The following is a 17,644-nucleotide window of genomic DNA, read 5'->3' as shown; positions in this document are numbered from 1 at the left end:
AAATAGATGTGTCTCTGAGTGACGTCTATGACTGTAGGCATTCACATCTCACACTCCTCCAGTGACATGAGGATGTGATGTGCTCTTCTCAAGCTTTAATTTGGCAAGGAATCTCTGCCTCTTAAAGCAAGGATGTGACAGCTGTCTGAGGAGGCATGCCATGTAAGGAAGGAATTATACAGCTGCAAAGACAGGGCTCTGCTCTGTCATTACCATCATCATCATTTAATATTTATCAGGGTGTCCACATTGTGCTTTACAGGCTTCAAGCATCACTATGCCACAGAGGAGAGGAGCAGATGAAAGTTAGCACATGCCAAAGATGGAATGAACACCCAGGCTCCATCAAATGGACATGCAATATTTAGAAAGATGCTACTTATTTCTGAGGTTTGAGATTGTACATACTGGTGGGAAACTTCCCTGCCTACATTAAATAACAGGCCTTCAAAAGGAGAAGTAAAGATGAGGTTTGAGAATCTTTTTAAGCAATGACCCTGATACCACACTATTTTGAGGGTGGTATCTCTCTATCTTTCTCTCTCTCTCTTTTTCTAAAGGTAAAGTGGAGAAAGTGGATGAGATGTCTTATATTTTAAGTGCTACATTTGAGGGTGGTATCTCTCTATCTTTCTCTCTCTCTCTTTTTCTAAAGGTAAAATGGAGAAAGTGGATGAGATGTCTTATATTTTAAGTGCTACATTTACGATGTTAAATCACTCTGAGAACTCATTCATTTCTGAGAGGTTACTATAGAGTAATGGCAAAAAGTCTGCATTGAAGCAAAGATTTATATTTTCATGTGAGCCACTATCAGCAGTTTTAAAATATTGTATATTTTTGCTGTAACAATTTATTCATATTTTTATTCTAAAACTGTAAGAATTTTTTGATGAAATTATAGAAAGTATAAAAAATGTATAAAGATTATAATGAAAGCTATTCCCTAAAATCTGCCATGTTTAACATTTTGTGTACTATATTTTCTTTCAGTCACTTTTCCATTTAGAAAAGACTATCCTCCTGAAACTTCAATGTTCTTTTCATCATTAAAATGTAAGTGATACCTATATCTTTACTTTTAATAGACAATTAATAATAAATTCTTTATTTTTGATAATTAGAAATTATATTCCTGGGACAAAAAGGCATGCCCATTTTATATTTTGATAGATACTAACCAATTCTTAAAACACATGCACACACACACTAAAGTCCACTTCCAAAAGTAGTATATAATAATTTCATTTATTTATGCCCTTGCCAAACCCAAATTCTAAATCATTAACAAGTTTTATGGTTAACTTTTGACCTTTTATTGTTGTTATGACTTGTACTTCCTCGATAAAAATTGATTAGTTCAAGATTTGTTTTATTTGTATATTTGCCATTTTGGATTTTTACTAAGTGAATTTACTATTTACTTTATCACCTAAAATTTGACTATCTCTTTTTTTTTCTCATCTTGCTAGCTCTTTATATTTTCTGGTGTTGAAGTTTCATAGCTACTTCTCTCAAGATCTCATTTAGCTTCTATTTCCTTCCAAAGTCCCCTCTTTTAAATTTCCAGGTCCCACATCTTCAGACAATTCCAAAACCAAACAAACAATGCACTGACATTAACTATGTAGAGAAAGACTTTATTCAAGGCTACTGCAACAGGGGAGACAGAGGACAGAGCTGAATCTGAACTCAACTGTGGAAACAGAAGGTAGGGAATTTTTCATCCCTGAGGACAGTGCAAACACAGGTCATCTGTGTTTGAGAATTAGCTTTACCCAGAAAAATTAGTAAATTTTCTCATACCTAAATGACAGGAGGTAGTTTTGCAACTTGAAGCAAGGCAGCCCCTTCCCCTCTGAAGTTAGGCTCCTCTCCACCCACAGGAGCTGGGATATAGGAACTGTCTCCCTTGATGATTATGCTTCAAGGAGATGATCCCAGGTCCTTAAGAAAGACATTCTTCGGTTGTAAAACTGGCAAAAGGCTTTTGAAAAAAAAATTTACATATATCTCAAAGGGGTTGAAAATGAATTTACAATTTATAAGTTTTCTAAAGAAAATGCTCTGACAAAAGGAAGACTGGGGCCTAGATAAGCCTATCTAATGTATAATCTAGCAGAAGGGAACATTAAGGCTATCTTGGTCATAGGAAATCATTCTCTTGAAACATATATATTGCAAATGTATATTTTTTCCAGGTCTACCTCTTACTTTTTAACTTTACTTATGTGCTTTTTCAAAATTATGTGCTTGCAGAAGAATTTTAAGTTTGATAGAACAACTAAGGTTTTTGTGATTTGTGTTGGTTTAAGAAGGCTCTTTCTACTCTAAGTTTAAAAATACACTTTTTTCTATTTCCTAATGCTTTTTTAAAAAAATATTTTTCTCCAAAATTGGTAGTTAAATATCCTAGTACCATTTATTTAACAGTGCATTCCTTCTTCTCAAGCTGTTAATGCTAGCTTTATTTTATACCATGCTGAGTTTATATATTTGTGGGCCTAATCTATTGATTTCACTCTAGTCCAACAATCTATTTGTTTATAACTCACGGATAAAGAGCAGACAACCATGTAAAGAACGGAGAGAAGAGTGTTCTCGGTTGAAAAAAACAGAAAATACAAAAGTCCTGAGGTGAGAGTGATTTCACTTGTTAAGAAGAAATAGGAGGTTGGTATGGCTAGACTGCAGAAAGGCAAAAGAAGAGTGGTTCAAGATAAAATTAAGAAGATTGGGGGGCGGCAGTTCATACAGGACACTGTAGTCACTGCCAGTGGTGCTGACTCCCTCTGGTGGAGCTCAGGAGTGTGGATGAACAAACCTCTGGTCACTGCTCCTCTGGAGAAGACTAGAGAAAGATAAGGTTTGTCCCTTCCCCAGGCCACCCATGACCTCTTGGCTCCTCAGACCAAACAATCAAGTCTACATGAGGAATAGTAGAAACTCTATTGGATGGTCAGTTAAGTTTCTGAAAAGTACGGTGTGCAGAAATGGTGGTGGGAGTTCTACCCAAATTACTTGGTCCCATATGTCACACAGAGACTCTTCTAGACTCAGCTGCCAAAATGAATGTTTTCATAGCTACTTCTCTCAAGATCTCATTTAGCTTCTATTTCCTTCCCGAAGTTCCCTATTTTAAATTTCCAGGTAACACATCTTCAGACAATTCCAAAAACAAACAAACAAACAAAGAAAAACCATACTGTTCTCTTAGGGAAAAGGAGCTGCTTCACCCTCTTCAGACACTTAATGCAATTATGAGCCCTAGGCTTTATTTAGGGGCCGGATGATCCCAGCACACAAAGATGCTGGGATGAGGAGGAGGCAGAGTTCATCGGGATCCATCAAAGTATTGCAGGTGTTTTCCTAAAGTTCCAAGGTCCAATGATATTAAATGTCTCTATGTTATTGCAGGAAAATATCCTGTTACATGACAAGAGTGATGTCATCTTAAAGTGAAACTGCCATGATGGCCAATGTTTGACTTCTGCATACCAAGGTCTTTAAACAGCAGCAAGGTCTTTAAACAATGCCTGTAGCATAGATAAACCCTTATGAAGATGCTTATCTAACCTTCCCAGTGGTCATGAGTTTCAGCAAGAAAGTCTGAGAAGTGACCAGCTTTGTCTTTACCCTAAAAGTTTGCTGAATGAAAGATAATTTCTGGAGGGCCAGTGAAGAGATCCATCACCTTGCAGCTGTCCCTATTAAATGTTTCTTTCTGAAGAACTGGAATTGTCTGCCTCTTTCTTTGGCTTCTCAGTTCTCTTGGCCTTTGGGGACAGTTTTGTGTATACCTGCTCACTGTGGAACATTTGGTGAGCTAGTCAGGAGCTAAGAGATCAAGAAATGGGTAAGGAGAATGAAACATCTACTGTCGAAATCCCAGGATGGCCAGCCATATCTATGGGGTGGGGCTGTGTTGCACATCTATTAGACACTTGTGGACCTCCACATAACTACCAGGACACCATGAAAATGTCTATTGGCATAGAGCAGTTATTAGCTGAAAGCCATAGAGTGCACTGTGATAAGGAAGGGCAGCAGACAGCTGCTGCAGTGGGTTGGCAATTTCTGTAGGCTGTTCACTTGTCAATGAATTCCCAACTAGCAGCAGAAGCAAAAATGAAATGCTGGAAGAGGAATTACAACTAGAAAAGGACATACACCTCTCCATTTCTCTCCTTGCATCTAACTTAGTGGACAAAATTGAGACAAAAATCAAAACATTAGCATGCAAATTTGTCTGCCTAGGGGAAAAGAAATGGAAAGACCAAAAATCAGAGCTATCATCACTAAGTCCAACTGGGTTGTGAGAACTTGGAATCCCTGGGAACTTTATAAAGAAGAAGACTCTGATGACATAGAAGTCATAGACGAGGAGGGGATGGGAATCACTGGTAAGCTCACCCTCTCATGCAAAACAAAGTGAAAGCTTGACAACTACAATAAAATGGGTATCAGCTGATACAGAAGAGTCTCACAATCAGGGAATATCCTGCTGCAGAACTCTTAGAGGTTGCAAAGACTTTTAAACAACTACCTAGGGATGCCCTGACAGCTTGAATGGTCTGACTGTGGGACCTGGGGTGATGATATTTCCTTAGCTGGGAATGAAGCATAAAAAAATGAATATTACCACCCACCCAATGCTGCAGCAACACCTTCATAATGCAAAGCAAACACAAGGGAATTATAGCCTTATGGACTGGATCATTCTACCTATGAGAGAGGCTTGGTCTAATGAAGGAGATTTACCAGAGGGACGACTTCCTGGCTGTCAATCAAACAGGCTCAGGCATTTCTTTGAGAATGAGGAATGAGGCAAGCCATCTATGCTCAGGTTTTTTCAGGACCTGATGAAGCAGTTTTTACTGCTGGGATGAAAAATAAATTGCTACAGCGTGCACCAAGAGAATGCCACAACCCTCTGCTGTTTTTGTTGAGTCCTGTAGTGGACCGAGATAGGAGCAGCCATTTACAGATGCAGAAGAAACCAAGAAAGCAAGGGACAGGGTACACTTGGCAACCCAACAAAGGATAGCAAAGGGGAAAACAGAAAACCCCACAGAAATAAAGAGGAAAAGGGAGAAAGGTACTGATAAAAGTCACTCATAAGCAAATGTGGTATGACATATTGTAAGCAGGAGCATCCCAAGAAAAATGGGCAAACGACCTTATGCTGTTTTGGTAGCCTTATGGAGATAACTACAGCCTGAACAGCAGTTTCCTCCCTTCTCCTTTGCCCCTCTGGCAGAAGAGGAAGATGACCTAAACCCTTGTTCTAATGCTCTGGACTATCAGGAGAGGATCCTACCCCAGCCTTGAGATTAAGAGTGGGGCCAAGGTGGACTCCATATTTGAGCAATAGAGGTGAAAAGATGTCCCATGTTGAGCTCACCATTTACTGGTCCCCTCAGAATAAAGAGAAGACTAGTGCTTTAGTAGATACTGAGGCAGAATGTACATTAATCCATGGAAATCCAGAAAGACATCCTGATCAATGGGCAGGCATTAATTACTCTGGGGGACAAAAGATCCTGATAAAAAGGACTGTAATACATCTAGGTATTGGAAAATCTCCCTGCTGCCCATATATAGTGTTTATTTCCCCTGTCCCAGAAAACGTTTTTGGCATGACTATTCTATTAGGAAGACTTTGCAAACTTCAGCAGGAGAATTTAGATTGAAGGTGAGTTTAGTAGACTCTGTTCTCAGGGAGGAAGTAAAATGGGAACCTGTACAACCCCCTGACTCTAGATGGATTGTCAACATTAAGTAATACAAATTACCTGAGTAGCATGCTAAAATAAGTATAACTATTGAGGAACTGGCAATAGTGCATATTATCTGCCCGGCTCAAAGCCCATTTAACAGTCCCATCTGGCCTGTACACAAACCAGATGGTGCCTGGCAGATGACTGTGGGTTAGTGGGAATTGAACAAGGTAACCCTGGCCATACATGCTACAGCTCCTAATATCACTCAGGTAGTCAACCACTTAGTGTCCGCACTGGGGACACATCACACTGTCTTAGGTTTGGCTGATGCCTTTTTTAGCATTCCTGTCTCTGAACCATCACAAGACCAATTGCTTTTAGCTGGCAAAGTCAGCAGTGGACCTTTCAAGTGTTGTCCCAGAGGTACCTTCACAAATCTATGACATGTCATGGAATGGTAGCTAGAGACTTGCTTTTGTTCTTACTTCAATATATCAAAACCAACATAATGGCTTTCTTATACTGATGACATTATGCTAGCCTCTGAATATTTTCATGTGTTACAGGAAAGTCTATGGCATTGTGTGCTCATCTGTGGGAACAAGGATGAGCAATCAACCCTCAGAAGATCCAGAGCCCAGGGCCCTCAGAGAAATTTTTAGGGGTAATGTGATTGGCTAAGACTTCTAGTACAGTAATTGACAAAGTCTGACAATTTCCAACTCCAAAAATGATAAAGAAATCCAAACATTTGTGGGTCTTTTGGGTTATTAAGGAGCATTTATCCCACACTTAGCCCAATTATCAAGGCCACTATATAGACTCATTAGGACATGGGCACAATAGGACAGGGGCTCACCTCATCAGGAAGCTTCTGAACAGGCTAAAGTGCTTGTATGGCAGGCACAAGCCTTAGGCATCCCTTTAGAGTATACAGCTAGGACTTTGGATATTACTGTTGCTCCTGAGGGTATGGCAATCACAGTATGGTAAATCAGTCCTTTTAGAATTTTGGTCACAATTATGAAAAGGAGCTGAAACCAGACATTCTCTCTTTGAACAAGTGCTAGCAGTATATAGTGCTTTACAGAAAGTGGAATCATTAACAACAATCATTCCTGTGACTGAGAGTGAGCCTACTAGAAAGATTATTGAAATGACCCACCTCCACTGTAGCCCAAACACCAACTTTGAATAAATGTCACCCCTATTTACAATGAAATGTTTTAGCAATGAGTCCCTTAATCCCAGAATTGTATGCTGTATTAGGATCTGTTAATAAGCAACCAAAAGATAGCCCTTTACCCCACCCTACTTTGGTGCCTGACACAATAAGAGAATGTTGCCCATTCTGGATGATGGTTGGTATGCAGATGGCTCCAGCCGGGAAAATCCCCTGTACTTGGACCACTGTTGCTATACAACTGCAAAGTGACACAATCTTGTTTGACATAGGTGTGCATCAGATTAGTCAGTGGGCTGAGTTACAAGCTACTTGTTTAGTAATCACACATGAGCTCTGGCCTCTGGTTCTTTGCACTGGTGGCTGAGCTGTATTCAAAGGTCTAACTATGTGACTAGTCCAATGGGAACAAGAAAAGTGGATCATTATGCACAAACTCATATGGCTCATGAACATGGGGCAAGACATGTGCGAGAAACTGCAATACCCTGCAGCTGATTTAATTTAACTGTATTTCATGTGGCCATTGGCAAGAAAAACTCAGTTCTAGGAAATATGGAAGCTGACACCCTAACAAATATTAGAAGCGCTGTGCCAGCCCAGGTTGCTGATTACATAACTGGGTACATAACTGAGTATAACCTGAGTGCACAAGTAAAGTGGTCACAGATGTGCAAGAGCAGGCTGGGAGACAGCCAAGGGGATGGGACAGCCCTTAAGATATAGTGACCTTCCAACAGCTGCTATGAACTGTTTACTATTATTTTTTTAATAGTAGAGATGTGGTTTCACTCTTCCTCAGGCTGGTCTCAAACTCCTGAACTCTAGCAATCCTCCCACCTCTGCCTCCCAGAATGCTAGGATTCCAGGTGTGAGCCACCACAACCGGCCCTATTTACCATGTTCTCAATTGTATCCACAGGATAGACCATATCAAGCAGGACACATTCATAGCACTGCCCACTCTGTAACAGATTGGCAAATGGACTATATAGGACCTTTCTCTGTATGTCAAAGAAAGAAGTATGTGTTAACCTGTGTGGACACTGCTATAAGGTTTTCTTATAAACAAGCAAATCAGGCAGTACTATTATAGTTTTAGAGGCTCTCAGTACTATGCGTAGAGATCCCTGGAACATTGACAGTGACCAAGGACTCATTTTGCTGGACATGATGTGTAGAATGGGGCCAGGGACTATGATATAGCATGATGCTTTCAACTCCCATATAATCCTCAAGCAATTGTGTCAATTGAAAGGAAAAATGGTCTGTTGAAAGCACAAATTCAAACTTTACTGGGGAAACCTACCTTGTACAGGTAGATGAGTGTGTTATTACAGTCCTTATTTCTTTAAATTCAGCAAAAGGAGGGACATGTGTCCATAATACCAGTTGGGACAACCGTCCCTCATGCCTACTGTTGTTTACATGTGGGTAACAACTGCTTTGCTCCCAGACCTGGTTGACAACCAGTGTGCTTTGTGAATGAAGATGCTAAAGGACATACTATGAGAGAAGGGGACACTTCACTGGGGCTTGGAATGGCAAATACCCTCCGGCTGGATAGGCTATTTCCTGCCAGAGAGTGGTGAATATCCTGGACAGATGGAGTGGCCCTCATTGATCCCGTGGAATACTGGACCCATGATGGCCTGCTTGCAATGGTTGGGAGAAACACCTATACCCTGCGGCACAATGGTGGGCTCTATAATATGGTGTACTCTCAACCAAATTCCTGTGACAACTGTGGCTGACACTTGATCCCCTGAGCAACATACATGGTATTTGGACTTTTTACAAAGCCAAGAGCAGCCTCTTTACTAACTTCTCTAAATAAATCAGCTAGGGCTATCCTAATAGATGACAATAACTTCCCTTGCAAGAACCCACTAAGTTTCTTTCTTTTTGGCCATAGTTTCGTTCTGTTGCTACTATTACCAGCAGTGGCCTATGAAGCAAACCTTTTCCAACAATGGATCCAAGACAATGTTGAAAAATACTGGTTGGGTATTCAGCCTATGGCCCTCTCCAGTGCTTCTGGCCTGCTGTGGTGGATATCTCCCTTCCAAGGATGAGACTGAATAGATTGACAGTAATATATTAATGCTTTTCAAAATTACATGACCGTATTGAGTACAAACATGACTAGAGATAAAATAACCTAATGGCCCATTAATACTAACCTTTCAAAAAGGGATAATGGAAAGGGTTTTTCTGCCAATGAAACTAACACACTTTCCAAATGGCAACACCCCAATTAAAGAACAGAAGACCCTGATACTACAATGGTATAACTCACATATGGTATAGTTTTATTTAGTTAACTCCATCTTTTGTCCAGCTTAATCAACTTGCCCCACACTCACATGTTGAAATCAGAAGAATCATTCTAAAGATACCTGGCCAAATAGCACAAAGGGTATGGGATGTATATAGTTTGCATATTATAATATTACAAAGTATTTATTAGCATGCTGTGGAATGGCTATTGCAGATAGAAATATTAATATATTGATTGGCCCCAAGTGGAACTTCCTGGAGATATGTAACCAACTTATGGCCTTGGTTACCCTCTGGATAATTAGGAAGATGTTCTTTTGGTTATACATGGGCAGAAAGCCAGACACACTTGCAAAGCCTGTGAATCTCATTCATTTGGAATCCTGCTGAGCCCAATCTGTTTTCTACTGGCATGATGATTGGCCTTTATTTTTCTTCCTCAACTGGGCATTGAAGATGTTATTTGGCATGTGGATGCCTTAACAAATCATACAAAGAAAGCTTTGAACAATAACAGCATGGAAATCTCTCTTTGAAACACAAAATTGACTCCAATATCACATGGCTTTAGTCACTACTGCACAAGGTGGCACTTCTGCAATGATAAAAACTGAATGCTGTGTTTATATTCCTGATGAATAGATAATATCACTAAATTAATGAAAACCCAAATCTCTCAGACCAAGCCATGCATTTGAATGATTGGCTGCATAGCTGGTCTGGGTCCTGGGGAGAAGCTGCTTATTGGTTTAGGTGTTATACTCATATCATGCTTATTGTTTTGTTTTGTTTTTGCCTTTGCTGTTGCTGTGACATCTGCCTCCAATGGTTCCCATGCACAGCTGCTAAAGCCATACAATAGCAACACCCTCCCTGTAGGCTCAGGAACTGTCCCAGAAAAAGTAGGCATATGAGATTGTAAGGGCTGGTTTCAAGAGGTGGAGTGTAGGAAAACAGCCTTATTGTATGGCAAGAGTGATGATATCTTGAAGCCATAACTGCCATAATTACCAATGTTTGACTCCTGTGTACCAGGATGTTCTGCAGCAAGGTCTTTCAACAATGCCTGTAGCATAAATAACCCCTCATAAAGATGCTTATCTAACCCTCACTGGTCCAAGTTTTGGCAAGAAAGTCTGAGAAGTAATTAGCTTAACGTGTCTTTACCCTAAAAACGTACTAAATAAAGGATACTTTCTGCAAGGAAGGTGTGGTGATCTACTGTCTCATGGCTGCCTGAGACATCCCTTCTGTTCATAAATCCCTGTTAAATATTTCTTTCTGACGAACTGGATCTGTTAGCTTTTCTTCAGCTTCTTAGCTCCCTTGACCTTTGAGGGAAGTTTTGCATATACCTGCTCACTGTGAAATATAATATTGTCCTTCTTTCAAATAACTTTGATTATTATACTTTTTTATTATTTAGAGAGTAATGTTTGCATCATGAATTGCATGAGAATATCTAAAGAACCATGCAAAACCTCAGAGTCTTTGGTGCTTTTTGAGTGGATGGAGGGAAACTAATCTTATGTCAGTTATTCACAGGCAACTGCTTAAATAATTGCCAATGATAATGGGAATAATACCCTACACTTTAAAATGTACACATGTACCATTTGAGTCAAAGTTATAAGTATACCCTCATAATATTCTGAAATTTAAAAAAATGTACACATGTATGATCACATACATTATCACATTTGAGTCTCACGTCATTCTTAAAAAACAGTTTCAATTGGTATCATTTGCATCTTACAACTGAAAAACAATTTCAGAAATAAGAAATTAGTTTCTTATTGACATACATAGGCAAATAAGATGGATCTCAAACTCAGTTTTTCTATCTGTGATTATAGTGCTTTGAAGAACATTATTCTGCCTACCTTCTTCTATGTAACTAGGAAAGGAACAATATTGGCACCACATTCTTTACATTTTTTTTCAGGGCTAGCATTAGGAAAATGAGCAATTAGGTCATTATTATGGAGCCAAAAAACATTGTTACTTCTTAGTCACGAAGGCAGAAAGATTGTGCTAACAGAACCTTGAACTAATGAATAACCTTTTGTCATGAATTATAATGTAACACCTGTAACATTTAGCTATAACAATATTTTAATTTAGTGGAGCTTTCTATGGTAATGTTAGCACACTTATGTGAAAATCAAGCAGAAAGAAATATTAAAAGGATCTTAATGGAAACCATTACACAGATGACCTACACTCTCAGAATATTTATAAGTATGGAAAAAATTATTCTATTTTCTCACTCAAGAAATGAAAGAAAGACAATTGTTGCCCAAGGGTAACTTAAGGAGCCACTGACGGCTCTACTGGATGACTGTTTAGAATCTCTGTGTTCATTCTCTTCCTTCTTTTCTTGTAATTCTTCTTCCCCATTTCTTTTACCTCACCTAAGGTCACTGCATGACAAGCTCCATCAAGACATATGAGCTTTTTCTAGAAACATATATTTGAGAGAGGACTTCACATATTTTGAAGATGATATTAATTCTTGGAGAAAAAATGGGGAACATTTTAATCATAAACTACATTTCCAGGTAACAAGTGCTACTCCTACTGTGTCGGCCTAGTATATAGCAATATGAAATATAACATATCCTAATGTTTTGTTGGCATTGGTTAGTGCAGGCATCCTCAAACTATGGCCCGTGGGCCACATGCGGGCATTTTTGCACATTTGTTTTTTTACTTCAAAATAAGATATGTGCAGTGTGCATAGGAATTTGTTCATAGTTTTTGTTTAAACTATAGTCTGGACCTCCAACTGTCTGAGAGACAGTGAACTGGCCCCTTGTTTAAAAAGTTTGAGGACCCCTGGATTAGTGTGTATGGAATAGTGACATTTCCTTATAATTATGTATTACAATTATAACAACTTCTAGAGAGCACTGGAGATGGAACAGTGTTCTCTTTGTTATAGTAAAAAGATAGACTTTATCTCCTGAATTTATTGCTTACTTCTATTCAAAACCCTTCAGAAACTTGGGTCATTTGACTTTCTCATAGCAAGTTAGGGAGAATATGAGTCGATACATCATTAATAATGCATAGGGATTCCAAATATATACATATATGTATACACACACATATATTTGTGAGAGAAAATAATCTTTCTGAGTTGAAAAGATCATTTTCAACATGCAAAATCATTCTGACAAACTGAGCTTGGCAAATTGGCCATTTCGGGTTAGGCTGGCTGCCCTTGATACTGTATCTAATGTAGAACAGTGCCATAATAATGCTGCATTTTATTTCTGTAGTCTCCAAGCACTACGAAGGAAGTCTCATAGGTGCTAAACAAGAGTAGCAACAAAAAAAGTTAGTGTGCAATTAACTTACAAATAATTTATCTATTCCATGCATATGGATTCATAATGTACCCTTTAATATGGAAATACAACAAAACAAACTTGAATATACATATGATATATAAGCATATATATATACACACACACACAAACACATATAAATTAAAAAAAGGAGAAAAGGAATTAACTGGAATGAGGATCTGACACACAGCTAGGAGGGCCCATTTCTGTTTTGCTTCAGGAAAGATAGATTCCTCTTGAATCTGTATATTTTTTATTGGAGCCATGGTTCTGAGGCTCATCACTGAGCATTCATAGCCAGATTAGGATTCTAGATGAGCTACAGTTCTTGTTTTAATTAAGACCAGGAGGAAGCCATAGTATTTGTTTAAAAATAAACTATATTCTATTTTCTACAAAGGGAATTGGGAAGCCAGAGGACAAAGGGAAAGAAAATAGAAAAGCCTTTACTTTTACAATAGTAAAATGCATTGGATGGTGCCATTGATTGTTACCAAAAATTAATTTGTTCTTTGTTGTGAACTCTTTCATCAGGAGAATCTCCATCAAGTGAAACATGTTTCCGATGAATGTCCTCAAGGAAACAAGAGGAAAATTTCACTCTAGTCTCAGCAAATGCTAACCCTGAAATTGAACAGGAACGATCAATTCAAGTCCAAACAATAACATTTAAACGAATAATAAGAAAGACCTTAGATCAAGGAAGGACATAATTAAAAGGCACCCTCTTGAGAATGGAGAATGTTTTCGGTCTAAAAGAAATCCAGTTTCAATAAAATGAAACATACTGAAAAATGTAATCATATTTCAAAATAATTCATCTTTAAAGAAAAATACTAGATCTTTTTTTTTTTTAACACATTCAGAATGGAATATTGAACCTTACTGTAAAAAAGGATACCAAGGGGCTGCTTTATAAGATTTTCATTACAACTGTTTTGATTGTCTTTGTTCAGATAACTTGCAAGGTCTTAGGGTACAGATGATAGTTATCTCGATTTTTTTTTTCAGAGAAAGAAATGGAGACAGAAACCTCCAGTGATCTATACCCAAGTGGCAGAGGTAAAAAGAAACATTGGTTCTGTGAGTCCTTGTCAAACATGGTTTCCTATAAAACATTGTATATTTTAAAGAAGCACATACAACATAACAATACTTTCATGAAACAATTCTGTTAAACATGGTGTGATTTCTAAATTTTGGTCCCAATTTGAGATTTGGGGTTGAATTATTTCTAATGGATTTATGAATCTCCTTGAGGAGTCTGTCTGAAATAATTTAGAAGTTTTTTTAAAAAATATTTTTAAACTGTAACTTTGAAATAATTTTAGACTTGAAAAGAGTTGCAAAAATAGTGCAAAGAATCCCTTACATTCTTTACTCAGATTCTCTAAATGTTAACATCTTACATAACTACAACTCAATGATCAAAAATCAGGAAATTAACCTTGATACAATATTAATACTTAACCCTACAGACCAATTTTTCCAACTGACCAACAATTGTCCTTCTAGTGACCCAGGATCCAACACAGAATCAGAAGATGCATTTTGTTGTCATAACGTCTTACCTTCCCTTAATCTGGAAGATGTTCTTCCATTAACCATTGCATTTCACACCTTGACACTTTCGAGGAGTACTGGAGAATCAATTTGTAGAAGTGTCTCGGTTTGGCTTACTTTGATGTTTTCTTATTATTATGCATAAAGACATGATGCTTTGCCTTCTCACCACATCATGCTTGTCTCAGGTTTGTGAGATTCATGTGTCCCATTACCACTTAAAGTGGGGTCTGCCTGTTTTCTCCACTTTAAAGTTACTTTTTCCCATTGTGATTAATAAGAAACATATGGGGGGATACTTAAAACTATGTAAATATCTTTTTTCTCATCATACTTTTGCCTAATATGTATAGCTAACTCTCGGCAAAACAATTATTGTATTTCTTTCATTCCTTCTAAATTAATAAATTGGGATTATACTTTAAGGAAGAACTATCCCCTCCCTACAATTTATTCAATTTTTTCAATTATTTACTCAATGTGGACTGATGGCTTCTTATTTTACTTTATGGGTAATAATCTAGGGCTATATTTATTTATTTTCTTTCTCAAATTGTTCTTCTGAAACAATTTTAAAAATCAATCTGTTAATAATATCAGAAAAACAAGCTATGAAGGTAAATTGGTATGAGCTGATAAGATCTCTGTTAGAGCTTAAACTCTGTGCTAGGTCACTGCCTCCTTTTGGTGCTGAATAGTGCCTTGAGCCTCGGTTTGCTGTGTTTCTAGTCAATGATCAGAGCACTGTCCATCTGGAATGGGGAGATTACAAAGGGGATATCCTGGCAGTGTGGAAAGGCTGGTTAGGGGTTCATGCACAGAGGACCTATGGAATGTACTCCCATGGTGTAGTGCTCCTGAACAGACACTTTGATTTAGCATTTCCTTTTGCCAAGTTATAGAGCAACATTTCCAGGGCTGGGGATGATAGTCCTGCCTTTCCCCCTTATCTCTGGTTGTCTGACCTCAGGGATATTTCTCCCTTCAAGCACTCACAGTGCTCCTGTGGGTGGAGGTATAGACAGGTATCTGTCTGCTTGGAATTGTTTCACTTCTCTGTGGTTTGGGGAACTGACTTATCCTCATATTTGAGTTCTGGGATATTGCTGGTGATAATCACATTGCTGTATATTTCCTTTTGGTTTTCTGTGTGTATGTAGGGGTGAAGACAGCTTGCATTTTTTTGTTATTTTGGAACCAGAAGTTTCTAGGCCAAATCCTTGGGCTCAGCTAGATACTTTCCTTACTCTACTTCCAGCCCTGCCTATCCACAAATCCCTTCACATACCCTTATGTGCCCTGAAAAGTCCCAAACACAGAAAAATATTTTTACTTTAGGTTTCTTATTTATCAAAGATATTAGTAGTTATCAAACTATCAATTTGATAAATGTTAAATTCATCAACATATTATTAATTTAAAATTTAACAATGATAAAATAATAATATCATTCTCCACTCATCTGTCACTTCATGGTATATTAAGCTCTTTTATTTGGGCTCTACTCAGTGAAGATCCTGAAACCAGGATTCAAGTGTAAATGATAAGAAGCTCAGGTAATATAGGTAGATGTGTGATAAAAGGAAGCGAAGACAGCTAACAAAAGACAAGTTACCAACCCAACTGACATGGTATACAATTTGAGCTGGATCCTGCTTGGGAACTCTAAAAATTGATACCAAGCAGAAATTTTGACAGCACAATTCACAAAAAGCATACATCATAATTATCCAACCTGAAATATAAGGAAACTAGAATATTTATATACACATTCATAGAGAACCAGTGGTTGAAAGATGCTCCTAGAGGTATTAATTCCTTAGCACTCCACCTGTTCCATGTGTATACACAGACACATACACACACACACATACACACACACACACACATAAACATATAGACAGTGTGGTTTGCCATAGTTCTAGCACAAAGAGTTCTCAGGCATAGAGCTCTAGACACTGGTAATTGAGTGTTGGCCGGAGGACACAGAAAGCTTCTAGAGGTGTGAATTGGGGACTTGTAAAATCTGCTACTAAAGTCCTTTTGCAAATGTTATTTAATACTCAAAAATAATCATGCCAAGTAGGTAGAATAGGTATCATTTTTGTTTTATAAATTAAGCAGGTCAGGTGACAAGCTTAAGGTCACACAGTATATGTACACAAAGGATAGGGTTAGGCAATTAGAGCGGATAGGGAAAAATACAGTCTGCACTTCTGTTTTCTAGAGCTCAGAGTTGCTAGCATCAGATCAAACCTTAAGAGGAGAAATTTGCTCCTTGGCCTTTTAAAGTGGCCCCTAGGATCTCACTGAGCTACATAAAGTTCGCAGACTTACTTCAAAGTACGAAATATCATGAACCATCTGCATTTCTCAGTGATTTACATTTTGCTGCTCTGCTCAATTGATACCACTGAGTAATGACCTATATTTCACTTTTTGCTGACTTTACCTGTACATTAGGCAGTTTCTATTAAGGTACTAATGTACCAAAGCAAATGTAAATGGCTGATCAGGAGATTGGAACATACAGCCCAAAGTTTCCTTGGAGTCATCCACTACTAGACAGAGTCAAGCTAATATCTTGAATCAAAAAAATTAAAAATGCCTGTGTTACTTTAGCACTGAAAATAAAGCAAGTGTTCCATATTTTTGACAGTGATAAATGCAATTATAAATGTAGAAAATAAAAGCAGAATTATTGAGCAGTCAAAATGTTCTGATAAAATATCAATCATTTATTCATTCACTTATTCACTCAGCCTATCTGTCAGTAATAGTTTAATTATTGAAACCCTATTATGTGATTGACTTTGTGCTAAATATCAGTGCTACACAAATAAATGTAACAGTCCCTGTGCTTATGGAACTGACACTCTTAGGAAAGTGTGGATTCAAGGAACTTCCTTGGAAGCTAAAAACATTTATGATGCAATACAATGTAGTCTACAATAGATACATGATGGTAAAAAAAATGAATGAAGCTGGAATGACAGATTGGGACCAGATTGTGAAGGGCCTTGAATATGATGACAGAAACTCTGGGTTATTTTAGGTAATAATGAATCATTGGATTTTATTTTAAAGCAGTAGAATGATTCAAATAGCAATATCAAGAAAGTGAAGAAAATAATTTCTCTCAAAGAAAACTAAGTAACCTGGTTCTTGAGTACTATTTTCTTTTTCAAGGAAATATCATATTATTAAAAATAACCCCTTAGGACTAGATGAGGCATTTAGTTATCATGTTTAATACTTTTACCTTGTTTATTTACTTAGAGGGCACATCTACTGCTTACTGATATTTTGTCCATGGCCCTGACCTATCTGCAGAGATCATTCAAGAAATCTATGGAGAAATGTGGGAAATGTTAAGATGTTATGGATTTTTCGTTGGCTTGGCTTCAAAAGTTTTATCAAAGGAGATTCATGTATGCATCTCAAGCAACATCCTCTTGATTCTGTGCTTACAGGAAAAATATGAGATGATAATGATTTAAAGAAATAACAACACCAACAACAAATAATTATTGGACTTTTGT

The sequence above is a fragment of the Microcebus murinus genome, chromosome 1, assembly GCF_040939455.1.
Source record: "Microcebus murinus isolate Inina chromosome 1, M.murinus_Inina_mat1.0, whole genome shotgun sequence".
Classification (NCBI taxonomy): domain Eukaryota; kingdom Metazoa; phylum Chordata; class Mammalia; order Primates; family Cheirogaleidae; genus Microcebus; species Microcebus murinus.
Note: the sequence above shows the minus strand (reverse complement) of the source record.